This window comes from Typopeltis vanoorti, chromosome 11, assembly GCF_054136105.1.
Source record: "Typopeltis vanoorti isolate ZY-2024b chromosome 11, IOZ_Tvanoo_1.0, whole genome shotgun sequence".
Classification (NCBI taxonomy): Eukaryota; Metazoa; Arthropoda; class Arachnida; order Uropygi; family Thelyphonidae; genus Typopeltis; species Typopeltis vanoorti.
In genome coordinates, this window is record NC_143559.1 from 19,508,076 (window position 1) to 19,531,472 (window position 23,397).

The 23,397-nt window shown below is 38.5% G+C and overlaps 1 protein-coding gene across 3 annotated transcripts in view; it reads left to right on the top strand.

Annotated features, from left to right (window-relative positions):
- LOC150101351 (methionine synthase-like) overlaps positions 1-23,397 on the top strand; it is an 815,136-nt gene that overhangs the window by 317,408 nt on the left and 474,331 nt on the right. The window lies entirely within an intron of this gene.

Consider the following 23,397-nt stretch of genomic DNA (forward strand, 5'->3'; position numbering starts at 1 on the left):
CTACTCCAATCATCAGGAATTCGTCCCTCTGTCCAGGCTTTCTGAACTATGCAGTGCAGCCACTGTAAGACTCTTATACCACCATACTTCAGCATTTCTGGTCGAATATCATCTACTCCTGCTGCCTTTCCACATTTCAAGCCTTTGATGGCCTTTTCTACTTCAAGTATGGATATGTATTCCTGACTGCATGCCTGGTCAGTGTTTTTTACCACTGTGCTGTCATCACTGCTTGTTTCATTTAGCAGTTTTTCAAAGTAATTACTCCATACTTCAAGGATATCTTTTTCTCCCGTTTTCATGTCACCTTTATCATCTCTAATTCCTTTTATAGCACTCTTTCCTCCATTCTTAAGCTTCTTCAACAACCTCCAGAATATTTTGCCACCTTCTTGATATTTATTTTCTATATTCTTGCCAAAGTCTTCCCATGACTTTTGTTTAGCTAGTTTTACACAGTGTTTAGCATTCTTGCATTTGTCTCTATATTCTCTAAGAGCACAAGCTGACTTATTTGACAGGAACTTTTGGTATGCTTTCTTCTTTTCCTTCACTGCCTCTTTAATCTCCTGTGTCCACCAGGGAGTTCTGATTTTTTTATCCTTACAAACAACCTCACCACATGCCTCTCTGGCAGAATCAATCAATGTTTTCTTCAGAGTTTGCCAATGAATCTCCAAGGTTTGATTCCTGTTCTCAAACTCTTTCATTTTTCCTTCAATAATCTTTGTGTATTTTAGTCTACAGCTCACATCTGAGAGCTGCTCAACTTTTATTCGCTTTAAAACTTTCTTACATGTTATTCTTTTCAATATGAAATTCAATTTTATCCTGCTCAAGACTAAATAGTGATCACTTCCAATTTCAAATCCTCTGTACACTCTGGTGTCCTGCACCAGGGAGAAAACATCACTATCAACAATAACATAGTCAATGAGACTTTTCTTATTCCTAGCCTCTTCTCTCCATGTAAATATGTGCACATTTTTATGTTGGAACATGGTGTTAGTAATAACCAGTCCATGTCCTGAGCAGAAATCCAACAGATATTTGCCATTATTATTAGCTTTGCTCTTTTCTCCAAATTTTCCCAAAATATTTTTGTATGTCTCACAATCATTTCCTACTCTGCTATTTAGATCCCCAACAAGGACCAACTTTTCATTTTTCATTGTGTCAGTTGCTTTTTCTAAAGCCTCAAAAAATTCCTCCACTTCTACCTTAGTAGAACCTTCTGTGGGACCATAGGCACAAATAAGTCTCATTGTCCAGTTCCCCATTCTCATATTTGCCCACATTACTCTACTTGAGACTGACTGCCATTCAAGAAGATTAGCCTCGTATTTTGTGTTGAATACTATGGCTATTCCTTCTTTTCCTTGATTGTCATTGCCTGAATATAACATTTTGTATTTATTGCTCAGAAAGATCTCACCAGTTTTGGTCTTTTTTGTTTCAGTCACCCCTATTATGTCGATCTGGTACTTATCTAATTCCTCAGCTAGCTCCATTTCTTTGCCATTCAGGCTTCTTATGTTGATAGTACCGATCTTTAACTCTGGTGATGTTGAGTTGGGGTTTATTTTCAGGTTCGTTCCAGTAGCTGACTTTTCGCTGTTCGCCCTGGTTCCCTGGCAAAAACAACGGGGGCCTTGTTTAACCGGGCGACGCCTCGGTTTTAAAACTATGTGGGATTTAATATCCCCTTAATTTAAGTAATGTTTTCATTGCCGAAATGAAGCTTATTAGCTCTTTATACTTAAGTATTATTATTATTATTATTACGTAACACCTCCAAGAAGTCCAAAGACTCATCGAGGAAGGGCATTTACTCTACAGCTCTCTGTCTGCACCACCCACAACTACCTTCATCATCTACACCAACGCCATCTACAGCCGACTACCACTAGTATTTTCACAGACATACATGCCCACGGTGGGATTTGAACTTGCAGCCTTTTAGCTGGAGAGCAGTTATGCTAACCACTTGGCCAACCAGGCCGGCACATGATTTTTAATACATTTAGCAATGACAATTCTATATATATATATATATATATATTTATTATTTATTTATCTTTAGACAAAACCTGTAAAATGAACATGAAACATCATTATTCATGTGAGATATTACATAGCCTAATAGTTATTAGCCTGTCATTGGCAACAATTTTCCTAGCTTTGACTACATTTTCATTTGTCTGTGTAGAAACTGGCCATCCATGCTGTGCATGGCATGGACAAATGAAAATGTGGTCATCCTCTAGGGTTTCCTCCATTCTTTAAACATAGAAAATTAATGGAACACCCATGCACACAGCTCAGACAGTCAGTGCCATAAACTTTTTTTAGGTTTTGGTATACTTCTGTAGCAGTTTTTCCTAATTTCCAATAAAATTTTATGACAGCTCTTTGCTCCATGATGCAACTTATAACACGCTCCACTAACACATCCTTACTTCAGTGGTTGCCACATGAAAACTGTTGCATCACCCAACTCGAAAGTTGCACCTGGGGTAACAACACACTCTAGTGGTCAAAACTATAAAGATTTACGAACTCTTGCATGTGGGAGTCACACAAAGCTACTAATAAAGTTTGGTAATGGAGGAAGAGTACTACAAAAGAAATCGGAAATCACGAAACTTATTGTATGTTCACTGGGCATCCACGGATGTTATATGGTCACTCCAATGCTCGGTAATGTGTTGCACCAGGCCTCGCCATGAGTCCTATTGTATGCTTTTCTGGAGGCTTTAACTCTCTGAAGATCATCTCATTGACAGTCTACCCCTTTCTATTTTTCCATTTTATATTCTGTTACTGAAAATACTGAAAATAGGTATATTCTGTTTTTCTTGTTGAAAGGCTTATACGCTGGTTAAACATGATAACTAATAATTAAGGAATTGACAGCGTACACTAGAAATATAAATTAAAAACAAATTTAATAAATACTTTCCGATATTTCAGCAACATCACGTTGCCATCTTCTCGGGAACTTAAAATAAAGAACAGGTGCACGCAAGTGCAACATAACAGCAAATGAGAAACAAAGCGAGGAAGCTACCGTTTCCTAAAGTCCTGATGGTGCCGCCTGGCAGGCTATATTGGTAGGTATTGGCCTTTGGGCTGAAGCTTTTCTGATATATGTTTCCCAAATTTAGGGCAGTCTTATGCACCCAAATTTGTTGAGGTTTGGCATGTTCTTAAGGGCTGAGGCTGATTCATTCAATAGTCTTTCATATTTGAACTTGCTGCGGTGTATTACTGTGGCTTTCTTCCACCTTATTCTGTGGCGGGTATCCAGAGCATGGTCTGCAAGCCCAGAGTGGCTGTACTGGTGAAATCGGATGCAGTCCTTGTGTTCTGAGATTCTGATATTTTCTGTCCTGCCTGTTATGTCTCCTCCTTATTCACAAACGTCCCCCTCAAAGAAACCTTAGAGCTAATCCAAGCTAAATTTCCCCCCGATACTCAGCCCTATTTCAGTTCACAATGAACTCAGGCTATTTCGTTTTGGCAGGAAAAATTCTACAAACAGATAGAGGGGACAACCATGGGTTCACCACTTTCCCCACCCTTGCCCAACTTCTTTATGGAGACTTTTGTAGAGAAAGCCTTAAACTCAGCTCCACAAAAACCTACCATATGGCTTTGCCACATTGATGATGTGTACGCTATTTGGCCACATGGCCTGGATACACTCCTCTCCTTCTTAACACACTTAAATAACCAATACCCTAGGATCAAGTTTACCCTAGAAAAAGAGAAAAACAATAGCCTCCCCTTCCTAGACACACTAGTCACCTGCCAACCTGATGGAACCTTGGTTTTCTCAGTTTATAGAAAACCCACCCATACAGGCAGATACATTCACCAACAATTCCCCCCCGCTCCTCCCCCCACAACAATATAAAGTTATTAAGACACTATTCAAAGGGCTAAACTAATCTGTTCAAATGACAAAGCCCTAACCACTGAACTAAATCACATCCTTAACACTTTCTCAGCCAATGACTACCCCCCCCCCCCCCAAAAAAAAATCCAAAAATTACTCAAACCAGTTATCCACAATCCCCCCCCTTCCTTCACAACAAAGATTACTCTAAATCCATCAGCATTCCCTACATCCGAGGCACCTCAGAAAAAATCAACAAAATCCTAAAAAAACATGACAACCACCTGTTACAGACCATATAGAAAATTGGCAACCCTTATCTGCTCCACTAAAGACCAACCACTTCCCCTAGATCTACCTGGTGTATACCAGGTCCCTTGCAGCTGTAAATTGTCCTACTTTGGCCAAACAGGCAGGACAGCAAATATCAGAATCTCAGAACACAAGTACTACATCCGATTTCACCAGTACAGCCACTTTGGGCTTGCAGACCATGCTCTGGATACCTGCCACAGAATAAGGTGGAAGAAAGCCACAGTAATACACCGCAGCAAGTTCAAATATGAAAGACTATTCATGGAATCAGCCTCAGCCCTTAGGAACTTGCCAAACCTCAACAAATTTGGGTGCATAAGACTGCCCTAAATTTGGGAAACATATATCAGAAGAACTTCAGCCCAAAAGCCAATAACTACCAATATAGCCCGCCAGGTGGCACCATCAGGACTTTAGGAAAATGGTAGCTTCCTTGCTTCGTTTCTCATTTGCTGTTATGTAGCACTTGCGTGCACCTGTTCTTTATTTTAAGTTCCCAAGAAGATGGCAACGTGATGTTGCCGAAATATCGGAAAGTATTTATTAAATTTGTTTTTAATTTATATTTCTAGTGTATGCTGTCAATTCCTTAATTATTAGTTATCAGGTATACTCTGTATGTCTTTTACTTTGAAAAATTATTAAATGAGATAACAAATGATGGAAAAAAGGTAGAAAATATCCAAGGGGAATGTAATCATGGATAGATATTTATTTGGTAGAAAGAAACCACTCATATATGGTTATATAATAACATCTGTATTTAAGCTCTTAATTGATATCAGAAAAGAATATTAGGAAATGCTAAATTGGTATGGAGTAAATGGGATATTTTACTTAGCAATTCCTAGGTAATACACCTTTCTGTAAATCTGTTGTTAGAACCAACAGATTTACAGAAAGGTGGTTTCATGTTAAATTGTGTGAAAAGCAGAATGTTATATATCTCCACTACTCCTATAGGTAGAGATGACCTTGCTAATGCTTCTGCCTGGTATCTCCACTTGGGCCTGGCTCCCACTGAAGAGACCTCAATAAAGGTCAAAACTAGTCTGGGCAGTGGCCCTTCCCTTAATGCATAGCATTATACATATCTGCAAGGAGATGTGTTTTGCATTATGGGAGATACTGAGATAGGAGTGATGTCAGCTTGCTCCGCCTTTGCCCGGTGTTGTACTACCTTACCCCAGTCCTGAAGATACTTTCAGGCTCAAACTTTGTTTGCTCACACTTGGATAAAGGATTAAAATGAATTTATTCTAGTCTAACCAAGTGAAAAATAAACTTTCAACTTCAGTACTATTTATAATCTATATGAATTATATCAACAATTGAGGAAAATGCTATAAAATCTACTATTTAAATTGGTGATATTAAGCTTAGTTCTTTATCCCATGCAGATGATGCTGTTCTCTTAAGTAAAAATACTTTAAGTCTTCAAAGAGTATTTAGCCACATAACATAACTGTGAAAAATTTGATATGAACATAATAATAAAAAAAAAGAGAAAATGTAAAGGAAAATAGACCGCCTTAATTAGTTCTCATTAGTCAACCAGTAGGAAGTTGCACATTCTATTTAAGCACAATTTTTATGAAGACAAATTTTGATATGGGAATCAGTAATTTAATGGTATGATGGGAAGTCAACTGAATATATCTATATGGTACAAGAGAGAGAAAGAGATCAGCCAAAAGGCCAAGCTTGCAGTTTACAAGATAGTGTTCAAACTAATTTTAACACTTAAATTGGAGAGCTAGATTAGAAACAAAACAATTGATCAAAAACTGAATAACACAGAAATGAGCGTTTTCAGGAAAATTGAGTGAATAGTTGACATTAGTGGCAGAACATTACTAACAGTCAAGATATCAGAAAATAAGTTGAAATTATTAATATTCAAGAATGTGTATGTAAAGTTAATTGAAGATGTTTTGATCTACATATACAGAATGGGAGATGAATGATTAGCAAAAAAAAAAAAAAGTGTTTTGAGCATATATGTTATTGTAGTGCCTCCATAGCATAGTTGGTAGAAGGTTGGTACATTGTGCTTTTCGATTGGAAAAGGCTTAAGTTTGATCCTTTTTGTGATGAGACAAATCTTTATGTGCTGGTACTTCTTGGGGTGCTGATGCCAATAAACTGCATATTACTGCACTGTCTTTGGTCTATTCTACAGCAGAGTATTGTGCTCCTGTGTGGCTGAACAGCGCACATGTTTCTTTAGTCGATGTCCAGCTGAATCAAACAATGAGGATAATCTCTGGAGCTTTAAGATCTACTCCTGACTACTGGCTCCCAACTCTCAGTAATATTGTCCCTCCCTCGCTCCACAGGACCCAAGCCTTAAGCAAATTATGGACAAAAATAATTGGAAACAGTTCCTTGCCTATTTACCAAGACATTTCCTTCCATACTTCACAAAGACTGAAATCCAGGCACCCTGCCTGGAGGAGTGCAATACAAAGAAACAACCAGAACTTCAACCTATGCAAGTCATGGGGAGAGTATTGGTTTCAACGTACCCCAATCTTCAAATTCCAATTTCAAATCTGACTTTTTGTCTGGAGGGCTTCAATCTCCCTAGACATGTCTGGACCACTTTAAATCAGATCAGAACAAGACATGGGAGATGTAAGCATCTCTTGAATAAATGGAGCTGGTCCGATACTCCAAACTGTGAATGCGGAAGAGGGATCCAGATCATCAATCACATTATACTTGAGTGCCCTATCTACTCATTCTCAGGTTCTAAAGAGGACTTTTTTAAACTGACCCCAGAATCCCTGGAGTGGATCTGGGATTTAAGGATTAAACTCTGACTCCTGATCCTTAATTTTGATGTTTAATCATTTCAACCTTGTGTACCCCTTTTTTAACATGATTTTTACAATTGTTTTTATGCTGTTTTATGTAATTTGTATGTATTATCGTGAGACCTGTACATCATAGCATACATCGTTTCTAAAGCCGAATTGGGTATCACTGATGGTGTCTTCACATTTTCTGTATATTCTTTTTTGAATTATTTTCAGAAACATTTTGAGAACGTGACTCATTAGACTGATCATTCTATAGTCATTACAAGTTTTCGCATTTACTTTTTTAGGTAGCATGATGAAGGTCGACTGTAACCAGTCTTGAGGGATTATGACTGTATCGTAGATCTTATTAAATAGCTTTACTAATATGTTAATGTTGTCACCTTCTAATAACTTTACTATTTCTGCTGGTATTCTATCTGGTCCCAGGGCTTTACCATTTTTAGCTGAGTTTAATGCACATTCCACCTCTGATTTTGGAATGCATGGACCCTCCGTATGTTCATAAGTATTTTCTGGGTTCTGTCTGTTATCAGTAAAGAGAAAGAGTTCTGCTATATATTTCACCCATTCTTGTATTTTGTCATCCTTTTTGGATATAATTTCTCCCTTTTTGTTTCGAAGGATACAGAATTGTTTTTTCTTATATATACCTGAGGTCTCTTTCATCTTTTTGTGTAGATTAAAATTGTCATGTTTCTCCTGTAGAATTTCTATTTCTTTACATTTTTCATTCATCCAGATTTCTTTTGCTTTTTTGATCTTGTGTTTAATAATTTTCTGAACCGCTGTATATTTTGTTGGATTATGATTTTTACATGATCTGCGTTGATCCATGAGAGAAAGAATTTCATCAGTCATCCAGTCTTTCTTTTTTACCGCTCTATTAGGACATAAGGTATTGGTACGTTTCTCTATGAGGACAGATTTCAATTTGTCCCATGATTCATCATCCCTCATGATGTCATCATTCTTGATAAGTGCTAGCTCTTGATTCAGATCTTGACTCAATTTACTTCTTATCTCTGTGTTTTTTAATTTTCCCAAATCAAACCTTTTTTGTTAATGTTTCTTAAGCATTAGCTTTCAGTCTAAGTTGTAACTCTGCCACCAGTAGGTTATGATCAGAAGCAATATCTGCACTAGGATAGGTTTTTGTACTCTTTATAGAACTTCAAAATCGTTTATTAATTAGTAAGTAATCAATTTGGTTTCTGACTATATTCCCATTATTATCCTGTGGTGATCGCCAAGTATACAATCTTCGAGGTGGTAGCTTAAACCATGTGTTTGTGATTATTAGCTCCTCTTCCTGGCAGAATTGAAATAGACGGTCACCTCTCTCATTTCTTGTGCCCAGTCCATGTTCGCCAACTACATCTCCACTTCTACCTTTCCCAACTTTAGCATTGAAATCACCCATGACTATGTTAATATCATGCTTTTTTGTGTGTTTCATTAGTTCTTTTAATTGATCATAAAATTCTTCAATCTCGGTATCACTCTTGTCAGCAGTAGGGGCATAGACTTGTATAAGATTAACATCTAGTGGTTGTCCTTTCAGTTTTAATAATATCATCCTATCTGAGTAAGGGATGAAGCTCAACAGTGACTTATTGATATCTTTGTTTATTATTATTCCAACTCCATTTTGATGATTGTTTTCACAACTTCCAGAGTGATACATTGTCATGTCATTGACTTGAGTTTTGCCTGATCCTGGCCACCAAACTTCACTCATTCCTAAAATTCCAATTTCAAGTCTTTTCATTTCTTGGATAGCATTTCTTAGCTTACCTGCTTCATACAAGGTTCTGACATTCCAGGTTCCTAGTTTTACTGAGTGCACCATGTTGAGCCCTTCTAGGACACACAAAGTCTATCATACCACTCCTTAAACTCATTGACAGTCCTCGCTCTCACCACTCTCTCAGGAAATACATTCCATGGTTCAACCACCCTCCATGCAAAGAAACCACTCCTCACCCTCTTGCTCTTAGTTTCCTTTCATAACTTCCAGGCATGGCCCCTTGTCATTACTCCTTCCTGCTATTCAAAAGCAAAACCAATCAAAAGAACTCCCCAGTGTCAATCCTGTAACCACCTCTCAACAGTTTAAAAGTCTCAATCATATCACCTCTCCTTCTTCTATCCACCAAACTCTGCAGTCCACATTCCTTCAAACGATCTTCATAAGTAAAATTGTACAGTCCTGAAACCATCTTTGTTATCAGCTTTTCTACCTTTTCCACAGTTCATTTATTTCCTTCAAATCCTGGGGACCAAATCTAAGAACAAATCAGTTTAAAAGTCTCAATCATATCACCTCTCCTTGTTCTATCCACCAAACTCTGCAGCCCACTTTCCTTCAAACGATCTTCATAAGTAACATTGTACAGTCCTGAAACCATCTTTTATCTGCCTTTCTACCTTTTCCACAGTTCATTTACTCCCTTCAAATCCTGGGGACCAAATCTGAGAACAATAGTCTAATTGTGGTCTGATCAGGGTCTTATACAATGGTATGATAACTCTTTTATCTCTGCAGGTCAGCATCCTTCTCATTATTGCAGCAATCCTCTGTGTTACCTTCACTATCTTTACAATATGTCTGCTAAATTTCAGGTTTCTATCAATCATGAACCCCAGATCTCTTGTCTCCCCTACTTACTCCAGTATATCTCCTCCAATAGAGTATGCATCCTCCCATCGATGCGTCCCAAACTTCAAGAGTTTACATTTTGCTGCATTAAACCGACACCCCATTCATTTGCCTATCTGTCTAGCTTATTCAAATCCTCTTGCAGGGCTACCACATCAGCACTATTAGTAATAACCCTTCTCAGCTTCACATCATCTGCAAACAACTGAATATTCCCCTGCAATCCACTGACAGTGTCATTGGTTTAAAAGTTAAACAATATAGTTCCCAGTACTGAGCCCTGTGGGACCCAACTGGTAACCCTCTGCCTCCTTGAAACTGCCCTGCCATACACAGCTCTCTGATAACTATCGGACAGCCAATCCTGAATCCAGTTGACCAACTGACACCGAAACCCATATGCTGCAACTTAAATATCAGCTTATCATGTGCCACCCTGTCAAATGCTTTCAGTAAATCCAAGAAAATGACAGTATATGCCTATCCCTTATCTACTGCTCTTGTAACTTTACTATTAAAGGCTAGCATATTACTAAAACAAGAGTGCCCCTTCACAAATCCATGTTGACTCTCACAGATAACATTATCCTCATCTTCCCAATGCTGTATACGGTCCCTCATTAATTTCTCCAAGATCTTAACAACTACTGATGACACACAAACTGGCCTATAATTAGACACTTCCAGGCTGCTACTGCCCTTATGCAATGTCATTATCCTACCTTCCTTCCATTCCCTGGGCACCTTTCCCATAGCCAGACTTTCATTGAAAAGCCAGGTGAAAGGAGCTGTCAGTTCTTTAGCACATTCTCTCAGAACTCATGGTGAAATACCATCCAGTCCCACAGCTTTACTAACATCCAGAGTACTCAGTATTTGGAACACACTCTCCTCCTGCACCTCTAAACCTCGAACCTGCCTTATCCCTCTAGTATTAAAATTTACTCCTCCAGGATGAAATACTCCAATAAAGTGTTCATTGAACAATTCCACTATGTCCTCTGCATCAGTCACTCTATTCCCATTTTTATCCTAGAGTGTTATTCTTCCACAATCATTTCTCCTCCTACTGGCCACATAGCTCAAAAATTCCCTCGGATTTTCTTTGGATCTTAGGGCCAATCTCTTCTCATATTCCAGTTTCGCCTTGCTTACCATACTAGTAACTCTCCTGGCCAGTGTCTTATGTTCTTCATGCATCTGCTCTTCACCTGTCTCATATCTCTTCCATGGCCTATTTTTCACATGCAGCTCCTGTTTAATATTGTTTGTCATCCACTTTACTTCAAATTGTGTCCTCTTTTTCACTTGTGGAATACAGCTTTCCATTGCTGCTAACATATATTCCTTCACAATTTCCCAAGCACTAATGATATCCCGACCTTCCCATGCCTCCCTCCATGAAACTTCCCTAAGTTGACGTCTTAGACTATTATAATCACCTGCCTTATAATTCCACATACATTCCTGTCTCTTTAATACTTTTGCATGTCTATTCATCTTCCAAGTCAAAACCACATGGTCACTCTCTTCACCTGGTGGGAGAGATGTCATCTCACTTATTATCAGCTCTTCTGAAGCTATGACCAAATCTAAAACTCTTGTACCTCTATTACATGTTGCCTAAGACATTTGTCCCTCAAGAATTCTAGAAATGCCATTCCCTTATTGCTACATGCATCTTCCTCTCCCCAGTTTATACTGTTGTGGTTAAAATCTCCCATAACAATCATTCTTCTTGCACTTTCCAAGCTCAACTGTCTAAACATCTCTGGTCAACACCCTCTGTGCTGCTTGGTTTGTAGCAACACCCCACTGAATATCCTGTCTTGCCCACCTCTACCTCACACCATATGCTTTCAAAATTATTAGTGTCACTGCCTTTCAAAGCATCCACTCTTAGAGGACATAAGTTGTCACTTATCATAAGCAGTACTCCACCACCATTCTTTCCCTTCCTATCCTGTCAAAAAAAGCTGTACCCTGTTCCTGTTATTATATCCTCTTCTGTCAACCACCTCTCATTGATCCCAATAATCTTTTGCCAGGCTGATGCTATCAGTGCCACCAATTCCTCTCCTTTATTCCGGATACCCCTGGCATTAGTATAACGCATAAAAATGCCACTGTTTCTATACCCAGCATTATCTCTTTTAGACTCCACTGGGCTCAGCATTACCTGATATCTTCCCTCTTCTCCCAAGTACCCATTCCCACAAGAGGCCACCCCTGCTACCATCCATTCTGGGCATTCTAGCTTCCCTGAATTGACACACCGACTCATTCTGAACAGCAATCTCTCCAGGTGCCTACGTCCTTCCTCATTCAAATGCAAGTGGTCTCTTGCATACAATTCCTTTCTGTCCTCAATCGCTCTCCAAGCATCCACATATTAGAATCCTCTCTTCTGACACATTTTAGCTATTATGTTATTCAATATTACTGCTCTTCTGCTCAGCTCGTCACTATCATACCTAGACAAGATGCATACTATCTTTCCTCTCTGCGTCTTCTTTTGTACAACCTCAAGCAAGAATCTCATATCTCTCACTGCCCAATTTACATTACCTCTCAAGTAATTTGTTCCTACCATCACAATCATCTCATCATCCATCCTTTCACCCCTCTTAATTGCCATAGCCACACTTTCTATTGTTCCTCCAGTCAAACACTCCTCATGCATCCTATCTTGCACACTATGGATCATTGAGTCCCAATACATTGCACCTCTTACCACCCTGTTCCTCGATTGCTCACATGCATCCCTCACTCTCTCTCTCCTCTAACACTTTCTCTCTGTGTTCCCCTACTTAGCTGCCTTCCTGACATAACTCTATCCCTGGTTGCAGTGCTCCGTCACATTCTTCTCATTCCCTCTCTCCCACTGTCTCCATTCTCTCCTCTTCTATCATTCGCATAACTCTCTCTCTCATTTCCTCCCTCCTACTGTTCCTATTCTCTCCTCTTCTATCATTCCCATAACTCTCTCTCTCATTCCCTCTCTTCTACTGTTCCTATTCTCTCCTCTTCTACCATTCTAATAATTCTCTTCTCTTCTACCGTTCTAATAACTCTCTCCCATTCCCTCTCTTCTATTGTTCCTATTCTGTCCTCTTGTATCATTCCCATAACTCTCTCTCTCTCATTCCCTCTCTTTTACTGTTCCTATTCTCTCTTCTTCTACCATTCTCATAACTCTCTCTCTCATTCCCTCTCTTCTACTGTTCCTATTCTCTCCTCTTCTATCATTCCCATAACTCTCTCTCACTCCTACTATAATTCGCCTTGTATTCATCTCTTCTATTTGCCTAATCTCATCTTTCACACTTCTCATTTCATTCCCTAGACATTCCACCTGCTCTTTCAGCTCATCTATCTCTCTGGAAGTCAGTTACTCTTATTTGCCATTCATCCTCCCAATTGAGACCATCTCCGAAAACTTCAAAATTATTCAATCTTTCCATACTCCCCACTCTCATTATTTTATTCATATTTCTCTTGCAATTCTCGCCCTCTATCATACCACTCATCTCTCTACATGGAGAATCTCCCATCTCTGACTCAACAAGGTCAGTTATAGTCATCTCTAACTCACAAAGTTCCTCCCATTGCCTGCATTTTGCATATACGTATTTTCCCTTCTCTCACCTGCCACATATACAACCACTGGGATGCATACATTCCACAAGTCCTGCATGCTACATAGTGATATCCCGTATGATATCACTCAAAATGGAGTCCTTAAATGGGGAAGGACTTGGTGATATGCCATTTGCTATTTTAACTGCCGCTGCTGCCATTATTCAAAATAGTGTCGAGGAACTAAATGCTAAATAAGTATAAGGGAGTATAACTATATAAGTAAAAGTACAAACAAATACAAACAAAACATTTAAGTATACTAAATATAAATAAAATAAAACTAAATAATGAAAACTTATGTTATGTTCGTCTTCTCTTCCACCATTATGCATCCAATTCCGACCCCCATCTTCTCAGTAATCAAAATACAAAATATAGTAACAACAACTAACTTCAAAAACAACCACTGAAGGACACTCGTATTCGAGAAAAACAACGTAGCACAAATTGCGACAGAAGTCAGACTACTCACTGATTAAAAAAGCACTTTTTTTCAGCACAGCTCAAATTTCTTTCCATGTTCTCCGTTGACTTTAGCTCGAGTCAAATTTACTTAAGTCAACTTTTATTGTTGGGAATGTAACTCCTGTTTTTAACATTAAATCTATGGAAAATGAACTCCTGCTTTACCATTTTTCATTTTACAAGTTGCACTAGACACAAATTTAATCATAAAGTTGGAAACTACCTGTAACTGTTTGTTGAGTAATGGTGTTCCATGTCTTGGAACCAAATGTAAACATTTGACTGGTGGCTTTGTACAGATGAATTTTGGTATTTGTGGTGATGCAATTAGACTCCCAGATATTAATCAGGCTTTTATAAAATTGAAGAGCTTTATGCTTTCTTTTTCATTTCACAGTGCTGTGGTGATGTGGGAAACAAGGTATGAAACATTTTTAAGAAACTTCAAGAGATGGATAATTTAGCCTAATATTTCCCTCTATTCTGTTCTTTAAGACTTTAGTTTAACTGATGTTAACTGTTAACTCAATTAGTGCTGGATATTTACATAAATTATCCAGATGTTTCAGGGAGTCTGAATGTTAGAGGCGATCTTCAAAGAGTTATTTGTATTATTTGCTGTGATTCTGAATAATTAGTTCAGGATAATAATAAAAAATACAACATCAATGATGTGATTTTCTTTCTTGACTACTTGTATAAGAAACTATAACACATTTTAGGAATGTTAGTCAAGTGGGTAATATTTATTATCCTGCTAGTTTCACCGATTTTTGCTATCGGTATCTTCAGGGATACAATTAGTAAACGATATGAAGGTAATAGACTAGGTTTTAACTGACAGTTCTAATTCATACAAAATTAGTACAGTGCGAGACAATGCGCATATCTCGGGAACATGATTTATTTGTTACGAGACATAATGTAATTGGCATGAAAGTTCGTTTCTTTGATATTAACTTTAATTTTGATGAAAACTTTAATTAGATAGTGATCTAATTAAAGTTTTCCAAATTTCCGGTAGGATTAGACCTTGATTCTTATTTAGGTTTCCTGTTGAATGGGCGACCATAGCAGCCTCTTTGAAGGTTCTGGAATGGTAGTTGTCTTCTATATTATTATTATTATTATTATTATTATTACGGGCAACTCCAGGGAGTCATTAGACTCATCGAGGGAGGCCCCAAATCATTTTCATCACAACTATTCGACATTCATACAGTATCTATCATACCTCGCCTTAAACTCATTCACTGTCACAGCATCCACCACAGACTCAGGGAGCGCATTCCACTCATTCACTACTCTAAAAGTAAAGAACCCAGCTCTAACACCTTTACTAACCACACTTTTGCCCAGTTTCCATGGATGTCCCCTAGTCCTCCCACAACCAGCCCTGTTCTCAAAAATATCTTCTGAATTAATTTTATAGAAACCCTTCAGTAATTTGAATGTCTCAATCATATCTCCCCTCCTCCGCCTATCAACCAATTTTTGCAACCCACAAATCCTCAACCTGTTCTCATACGGTTCATTCCACAGACCTGCTATCATCTTGGTCACTCGCCTCTGGATCCTCTCCACCTCCTCCCCATCAAGAAGAAACCTAGGTGACCAAATCTGAGCACAGTAGTCGAGATGAGGTCTTATCAAGGCTCGATACAGAGGAACAATAACCTGCTTGTCTCTGCTTGTCAACGTATTCTTCAGCAACCAAGTGATTTGATGAGCTGATTTGGCCACTTTTGCAATGTGTCCCCTAAATTTCAATTCCTTATCCACCAACACTCCTAAATCTCGTGCCTCATCAATTTCCTGGAGCACGGTTCCACCAATGCAGTAAACTGCCTCCCATCTTTTCACCCCAAAATGCATAACCTTACATTTTGCCACATTAAATTGACATCCATTCTCCCTAGCCCAGACCTCCAATCTATCCAAATCATCCTGCAAAATTTTGACGTCATCTGCATTCACTATTGCCCTACCCAACTTCGCATCATCCGCAAACAAATGAACTGTTCCTCTCAGATCCTTTCCTATATCATTTATGAACAAATTAAACAGCAGTGGTCCAAGAACAGATCCTTGTGGTACACCACTAGTCACAGGCCGTCTAGTGGACTCTACTCCTGAGTAAACCACTCTCTGATATCTCTCCGTCAACCACCCTCCTATCCATCTCACCAACCCTATGTCCATTCCCATATGCTGCAATTTACTGATTAGAATTCCATGTGGTATCCTGTCAAAGGCCTTAGCAAGGTCCAGCAGAATCACTGTAAACCCATTACCCTTATCCAGTTCAGCCGTCACTGTGTTATAATACGTGAGCAAGTTACTGAGGCATGACCTACCCTTCACAAAACCATGCTGTCCCCGATACAGTATCCCATTTTCTTCTATCCAATCTTGTATTTTCCTCTTGACTATTTTCTCTAAGACCTTGATAATGATTCCTGTTATGCTGATTGGCCGGTAATTTTCAACAGCAGCCTTGGAACCACCTTTGTGCAGTGGAACTATTTTCCCCTCTTTCCACCCCCTTGGGACTGACCCAGTCCTGAGGCTCAAATTAAACATAATGGTCAAGGGCACTGACAATTCTTTGGCCGCTTCACGTACGACACGAGCTGGTATACCATCCAATCCCACAGATGTATTGACATTGAGGTTCTGTAATAGACTAGTTACCTCTACCTCATTCATCACAATTCCAGTATAAGCTGTTGGTTCCTCCATTTCCGCAAAGCCACCACCTGGATGATATACTCTTGCAAAGTGCTCGCTCAGTAATTCCACAACATCGACTGATTCAGTTACCTCCCTACCCTCAGCATTTTTTAAGATCATTCTACCATGAGCATTTTTCCTTTTACTTGCAACATATTGAAAAAACTGTTTGGGATTCTCTTTAGCCTGCATGGCCAATTTCCTTTCGTAATCTGCTTTTGCTTTTCTTACCACCCTTGTTACCATCCTGGCCTGAGCTTTATACTGTTCATGCACCTGATGGTCACCCTTCTCCTTAAATTCCCTCCACAATTGTTTCTTTTTTTGCAGCTCAAGCTTAATAGTGTTATTCATCCATTTAACCCCTACCTGATTTATTATTCGGACTCTTGGTATACAGTCAACCATTGCCTCCTGCAAACAGTTCTTAACCACCTCCCATGCACCATCAACATCCAGCCCTTGCAGTTTTACATGCCATGGCATTGAGCCAAGCACACACCTAAGCTTGTCATACTTACCAGCCCGGTAATTCCACATATACCCTGTCTTAATTGTAAATTCGACTCCTTTAGCCACCTCCCAAGTCATGACCTTATGGTCACTCTCACCAATTGGTGGCAACATGGTCATGTTCGTTACAGCTACATTCTCAGTTGCAATTACTAGGTCCAGCACTCTCTGCCCCCTGGTATTTTCCAATACATGTTGCCGTAGATAGTTGTCCCTTAATAACTGCATAAAATCCAATTCCTTCCTCCCATGTGCCCTCTCCTCTTTCCAGTCAATGTTACCATAATTGAAATCACCCATAATAATTACCCTCCTTCCATTCATTTCTTCTATTTGCTTATGCATACTATTCCCACCATCCACTCCATCACCCGGTCTATAGCAGCACCCAATTGTATATTTTGTTCTGCTAGATTGTATCTCACACCAAACAGCCTCAAATGTGCTTTTTTCCCCATCCTGCAGTTCAACTTCTATACTCCTTGGCTGAAGCTCATCAGCTATCATCAATAACACTCCTCCCCCCTTTTTATTCACCCTGTCACTCCTGAACACGCTATACCCATCGCATTCAATCCCACTAGCTTTATCATCTTCTGTCAGCCATGTTTCACTAATACCGACAACCTGTGGCCTGGAAGTGCCAACCATGGCCAAAAACTCTTCCTTCTTGTTCCTAATACTCCTGGCATTAGTGTACATGAATCGCAGAAGCCCATTTGTCCCATCCCTACTTTGATTCCTTATACTAATTATCCCATTCTGATTTGTTGTCCGTCGTACTCGCCCGGGCGTAATATACTCATTCATACACTTAACTGCCCCCCCTAAAGTCTGCATATCTACTCCCCCCCTCTTAATAAATCTAGTTTCCCTGAGTCTGTACATCCACTTCCACATCATTCATCAACACTCTTTCAAGTCTCCGTACACCAACTCCATTCAAATGTAACCCATCCATCTTATATAAGTCCTTTCGCCCATCGAACTCATTCCACACATCCACAAATTCCACACCACTCTCCATGCATAACCCACGCATAAAGTCATTGGCAATTATGGCCCTCCTTCTAAACACTTCGCTGTCATACCGCGGTAAGATACTCACCATCCTAACTCTCTCACTCTTCTCTTTTGCTACCTCAAACAACTCCCTCACATCCTCTATCATTTCCATTTTGTCCTCTTTCAAATCATTCGTTCCTGCCACTATTATCATCTCTTTCACCCTCTGTTTTTGCAGTCGAATAGATTCGCTGACGTCCTTTATGTTCGCACCCGGCTGGTACGACTTCGTTAAACTCTCAATTATTACGCCTCTTAATAGCGAATCCCCATACAGCACTCGCTCCTTCATTTTATTGACGTTTACGTACATTCTATTTTTTGCCGTCACAGACTTCCGCCGGTTATTTGTCGGTACGTTCAACACACATTTTTGCATACGCTCCAGTTGTCGTTTGGCTCTGTGTATCGCGCCATGTAAACGGGCAATTTCGCTACTCGCATTTATCTCACCATTTTCATTATCGATCAAATCATCCATTCCTTCGGTGTTTCTACCTTCATTTACACTTTCAGCGACGCTCTCACACATATCTGGCACTACCACGCAATTCTCTAGTACACCGCCATTTTCTACATTCTGACTACCGTTAACGATATCAGTCTCGATACACGAAACACGCTTGAAGTCTTCATTCTCTTTACACTTTCTACACATATTAACTCCACTATCACTTTCTAACCAGACTCCTACCGCTCTTCGCAAGGCATACATCTCACAGACAGCACATTGCATAAATTCTTTTACATCAAAACTCTTAAGCAAGCATGGCGACCTGGCCGCCATTTTTTTCTTTATCGGTGCCATGTGTACGCTATCTTTTCTTAAAAATAATAATTAAAATAACAGAAAACATGCAAAAATTGCACAGACACACCAAGAATCAAAAAGCAAACAATACTACTTAAAATTCTGGTAAAATATCTAATGTTAACACAAAATAATACTGATCTTTCCAGGAGCTCTCGACAAGCCGACGATCTAATCCGTGCGACACCAAGCGACGATATAGGGCATATGGGATATAGGGATATAGGGCATATAGGGACGATATAGGGATATAGGGCATATGACTATTGTCCCACTCAATAAGATGGTTGGTAGAGGCAAAGTGGAGAGAAAGGCCTGAGATATCTTGTCTGTTGTCTCTAACATAGCCTATGTGCTCCTTCTGCCTCGTTTCAAAGCTTCTAGATGTCTGACCAACGTAATTAACACCACATGAACAAGGTATATTATGTACTCCAGAGTACTTATAGATGGATGAGGGTCTTTCAGTGATCTTAAAAATTTCCGAATAGTATTGACCAGCTTGAATGCTACTCTAATATTGTGTGGTTTTAGAAGGATTGCCAATTTTTTGGAAATGCTGCTGCCAAATTGAATAGTTATAGTACTGATATATTGGGTGTCATCATGTTGTCTTTGTGGTATATCTAAAAAGAGAATCTTTGCAGAGGCTTTTAGGTTAACCATTTAAGGATAGCTCTCTGGATATTGTAGTTAATTCTTCTTGTAAGTCATCTTGGTCTGTGGTGTACTACAGCTCTTTTCTTAAGCATATGGATAATGCTAAGTTTCTGGGATATATGATGTGACGAGTTGAAATGGAGGTAACGTCCAGTATTCGTAAGTTTTCTATACACAGACAGGTTGATACTGTTATTGGTTTGTTTCTTTATTAGGATGTCTAGGAATGGAAGTTTTTCATATTTCATATGTAGATGACATCTTTATCATTTGGAATCATAAGAAAGAAGAACTAATGGATTATCTCAACCAAATCAATAGTTTCCACCATACATCAAATTCACATTTGAAATTGAAAAAGATGAAAAACTTCCATTCCTAGAAAAACTTCCATTCCTAAACTTGATTCGCCCTTCTCTGGGGGAAGAATTAGCCATACGAGAGCCTTCTTCAACCAAATAGACTCTCAATGCTATGATTTGTTCACAGACATTTCTAATAACCTTGACGTAGATACTGGCAACTTTTAGATAATATGATTAACAACAGTTATGCCAAAACCTTCAGTTATAGGAAAAAGATGCAAATTGATAAATTCAGCTTGCTATATGATAATTACATTAACTCTAAACTGTCTCTACCAGATAAAAAAGTGATAATGAACCTATCTAAACACATTTTAACAAAACCTGACATCTCAATTTTCAAAAAAGGATTCAATTTCGCCTTAAAACCCACTGCTATTCCTAAAATAGAGTTCGTCTGCAACTTAGAAAATGCCATCTCATTGCTACCATATCCAACAGCTAATGACTTATGATTAAAAAGCAGCATAATCCTCTCTGTTCCGTCAAGATCTCCTAACACCAACTCTAACCAAATGGAAAGAAGAACACTACTCAAATTAAAGAATAATAAAGACATCATCATACTTAAAGCTGACAAAGGTAATAATACTGTTATCTTGAATACAAAAGATTATGAAGAGAAAATTAACAATCTATTATCAGACACGTCTGTCTGTGACGTTCTCAGTACAGATCCTATGCAAAAAAACCATAATGACACCAATGAACTATTACGTGGAATGACAAACTGGCCTTTAGACTTAATAAGAAAGCTAAAATCCATGCACCCGTTGACTCTAAGATTGTATGGCGTTCCTAAAATACATATAAAAGGTACACCATTACGTCTAATAGTTGATGGAATCTATTCTCTAACTTACCAACTGTCTAAATATCTAGCCAAGATTTTACAACAACACATTCAGAACTCGAATACTTATATCAAAAACTCACAACATTTTATTGAAAAATTAAAAAACATTCCTATCTCTCAAGATGATATACTAGCAAGCCTTGACGTCACATCTCTGTTTACAAACATCCCAGTTCTGGAAGTTATCAACATCTTAGACAACTTGTTCCCAAGAAACATCACTACGTTGTTCAATCATTGTTTAACTTCGAACTATTTCGTTTGGCAAAAAGCCGTCTACAAACAACTTACCAGATTAGCCATAGTTGGCCCCCTATGGAGGTAACGTCCAGTATTCGTAGGTTTTCTATACACAGACAGGTTGATACTGTTATTGGTTTGTTTCTTTATTAGGATGTCTAGGAATGGAAGTTTTTCATATTTCATATGTAGATGACATCTTTATCATTTGGAATCATAAGAAAGAAGAACTAATGGATTATCTCAAACAAATCAATAGTTTCCACATACATCAAATTCACATTAGAAATTAAAAAATATGAAAAACTTCCATTCCTAGACATCCTAATAAAGAAACAAACCAATAACAGCATCAACCTCTCTGTGTATAGAAAACTTACGAATACTGGACGTTACCTCCATTTCAACTCGTCACATCATATATCCCAGAAACCTAGCATTACCCATATGCTTAAGAAAAGAGCTATACAGTACACCACTGACCAAGATGACTTACAAGAAGAATTAACTACAATATCCGGAGAGCTATCCTTAAATGGTTATCCTAAAAGACTCTGCAACAAAATTCTCTTTTTGGATATACCACAAAGACAACATGATGACACCCAATACATCAATGCTATAACTATTCCATTTGTCAGCAGCATTTCCAAAAAATTGGCTATCCTTCTTAAAACCACACAATATTAAAGTAGCAATCAAGCCGGTCAGTACTATTCGGAAATTTTTAAGATCACCAAAAGACCCTCATTCATTCTACAAGTACTCTGGAGTATATAATATACCTTGTTCATGTGGTGTTAATTACATTGGTCAGACATCTAGAAGCTTCGAAGCGAGATAGAAGGAGTACATAGGCTATGTTAGAAACAACAGATAAGATATCTCAAGCCTTTCTTCCCACTTTGCCTCTACCAACCATCTTATTGAGTGGGACAATAGTCATATGCCCTATATAGAAGAGAACTACCATTCCAGAACCTTCAAGGAGGCTGCTATGGTCGCCCGTTCAACAGGAAACCTAAATAAGAATCAAGGTCTAATCCTACTGGAAATTTGGAAAACTTTAATTAGATCACTAAACATCAAAGAAAAGAACTTTCACACCAATTACATTATGTCTCATAACAAATAAATCATGTTCCCAAGACATGCGCATTGTCTCGCACTGTACTAATTTTGTATGAATTAGAACTGTCAGTTAAAACCTAGTCTGTTACCTTCATATCGCTTACCAATTGTATCCCTGAAGATGCCGATAACAAAAATCGGTGAAACTAGTAGGATAATAAATATTACCCACTTGGCTAACATTCCTAAAATGTGTTACAACATCAATGAGTTTGGCTGAAGAACTCTAGTGGAAATAGGAAAGCTCTCAGTCATCTTTCCATTAACCATTACTCCAGTTAGTAACAAAAGAAAACAATACGTTACCAAGGCCAATCCAAATAACAGTAAAGTTAACTTTAAGAAGGCAATATCCATTCAACTTCCATCACATGCTATTTCTGGTAATTACCCTTAGTAACTTTATAAATTCCATTTCCATTTTACCATGTGACCTTTCCTCTTTCCAATCTAAATCTATACTCGAAATCTCTCATGATAATTGCTTGGCCTGTACTCATTGTGCTAATCTGCTGATGTCGTCCACATCTTCTTCTGGACCCCACATCTATAGCTGCAACCAACAATATATTTTGTCCTATTACTCTCTATCTCACACCAGACAGCCTCAAATGAACCATTTCCATCAGATCTATGATCTTCCTTGACTTCTATTTTGTTGGTTGAAGTTCTTCAGTTATCATTAATAATACCCCTCCTCCTGCCCTATTTCTTCTATTTTCTCTGAAAATACAATATCCATTACATTCTATTCCTGTAACTAGATTGTTTTCTGACAACCAGGTCTTGCTGATGCCAATAACTTTTGGCCAAGTTGAGCTTACTAATGCTAAAAACTCCTCTCCTTTATTTCTAATACTTTGGACATTCATGCATTTTAACATTCCCTTGGACCCACAGTTATCCTTACATATGTTACCGATTCAGATTCAAAACCTGGGAAACTGCACCCAGCTCCTCACAATCTTTATTACACTCATACTTATCTATCTCAGTGCTAGCTAGTTCCACATAGTCATTCCTGCACAATCTTTTGTTCATTCATTCATTTGTCTCATGGGTTGGAAGACACATGCTTGATTGCTTCCTCCCCTATTTCATTAATCATCCCTTTTATTTTTACTTCATCTAACATTGCCTTCAGCTAGTTTTGTCATGCATTTAGCAAAGGATTTGAATCATCTTCCTACCTTTTGATCAGCAAGCTATGTCA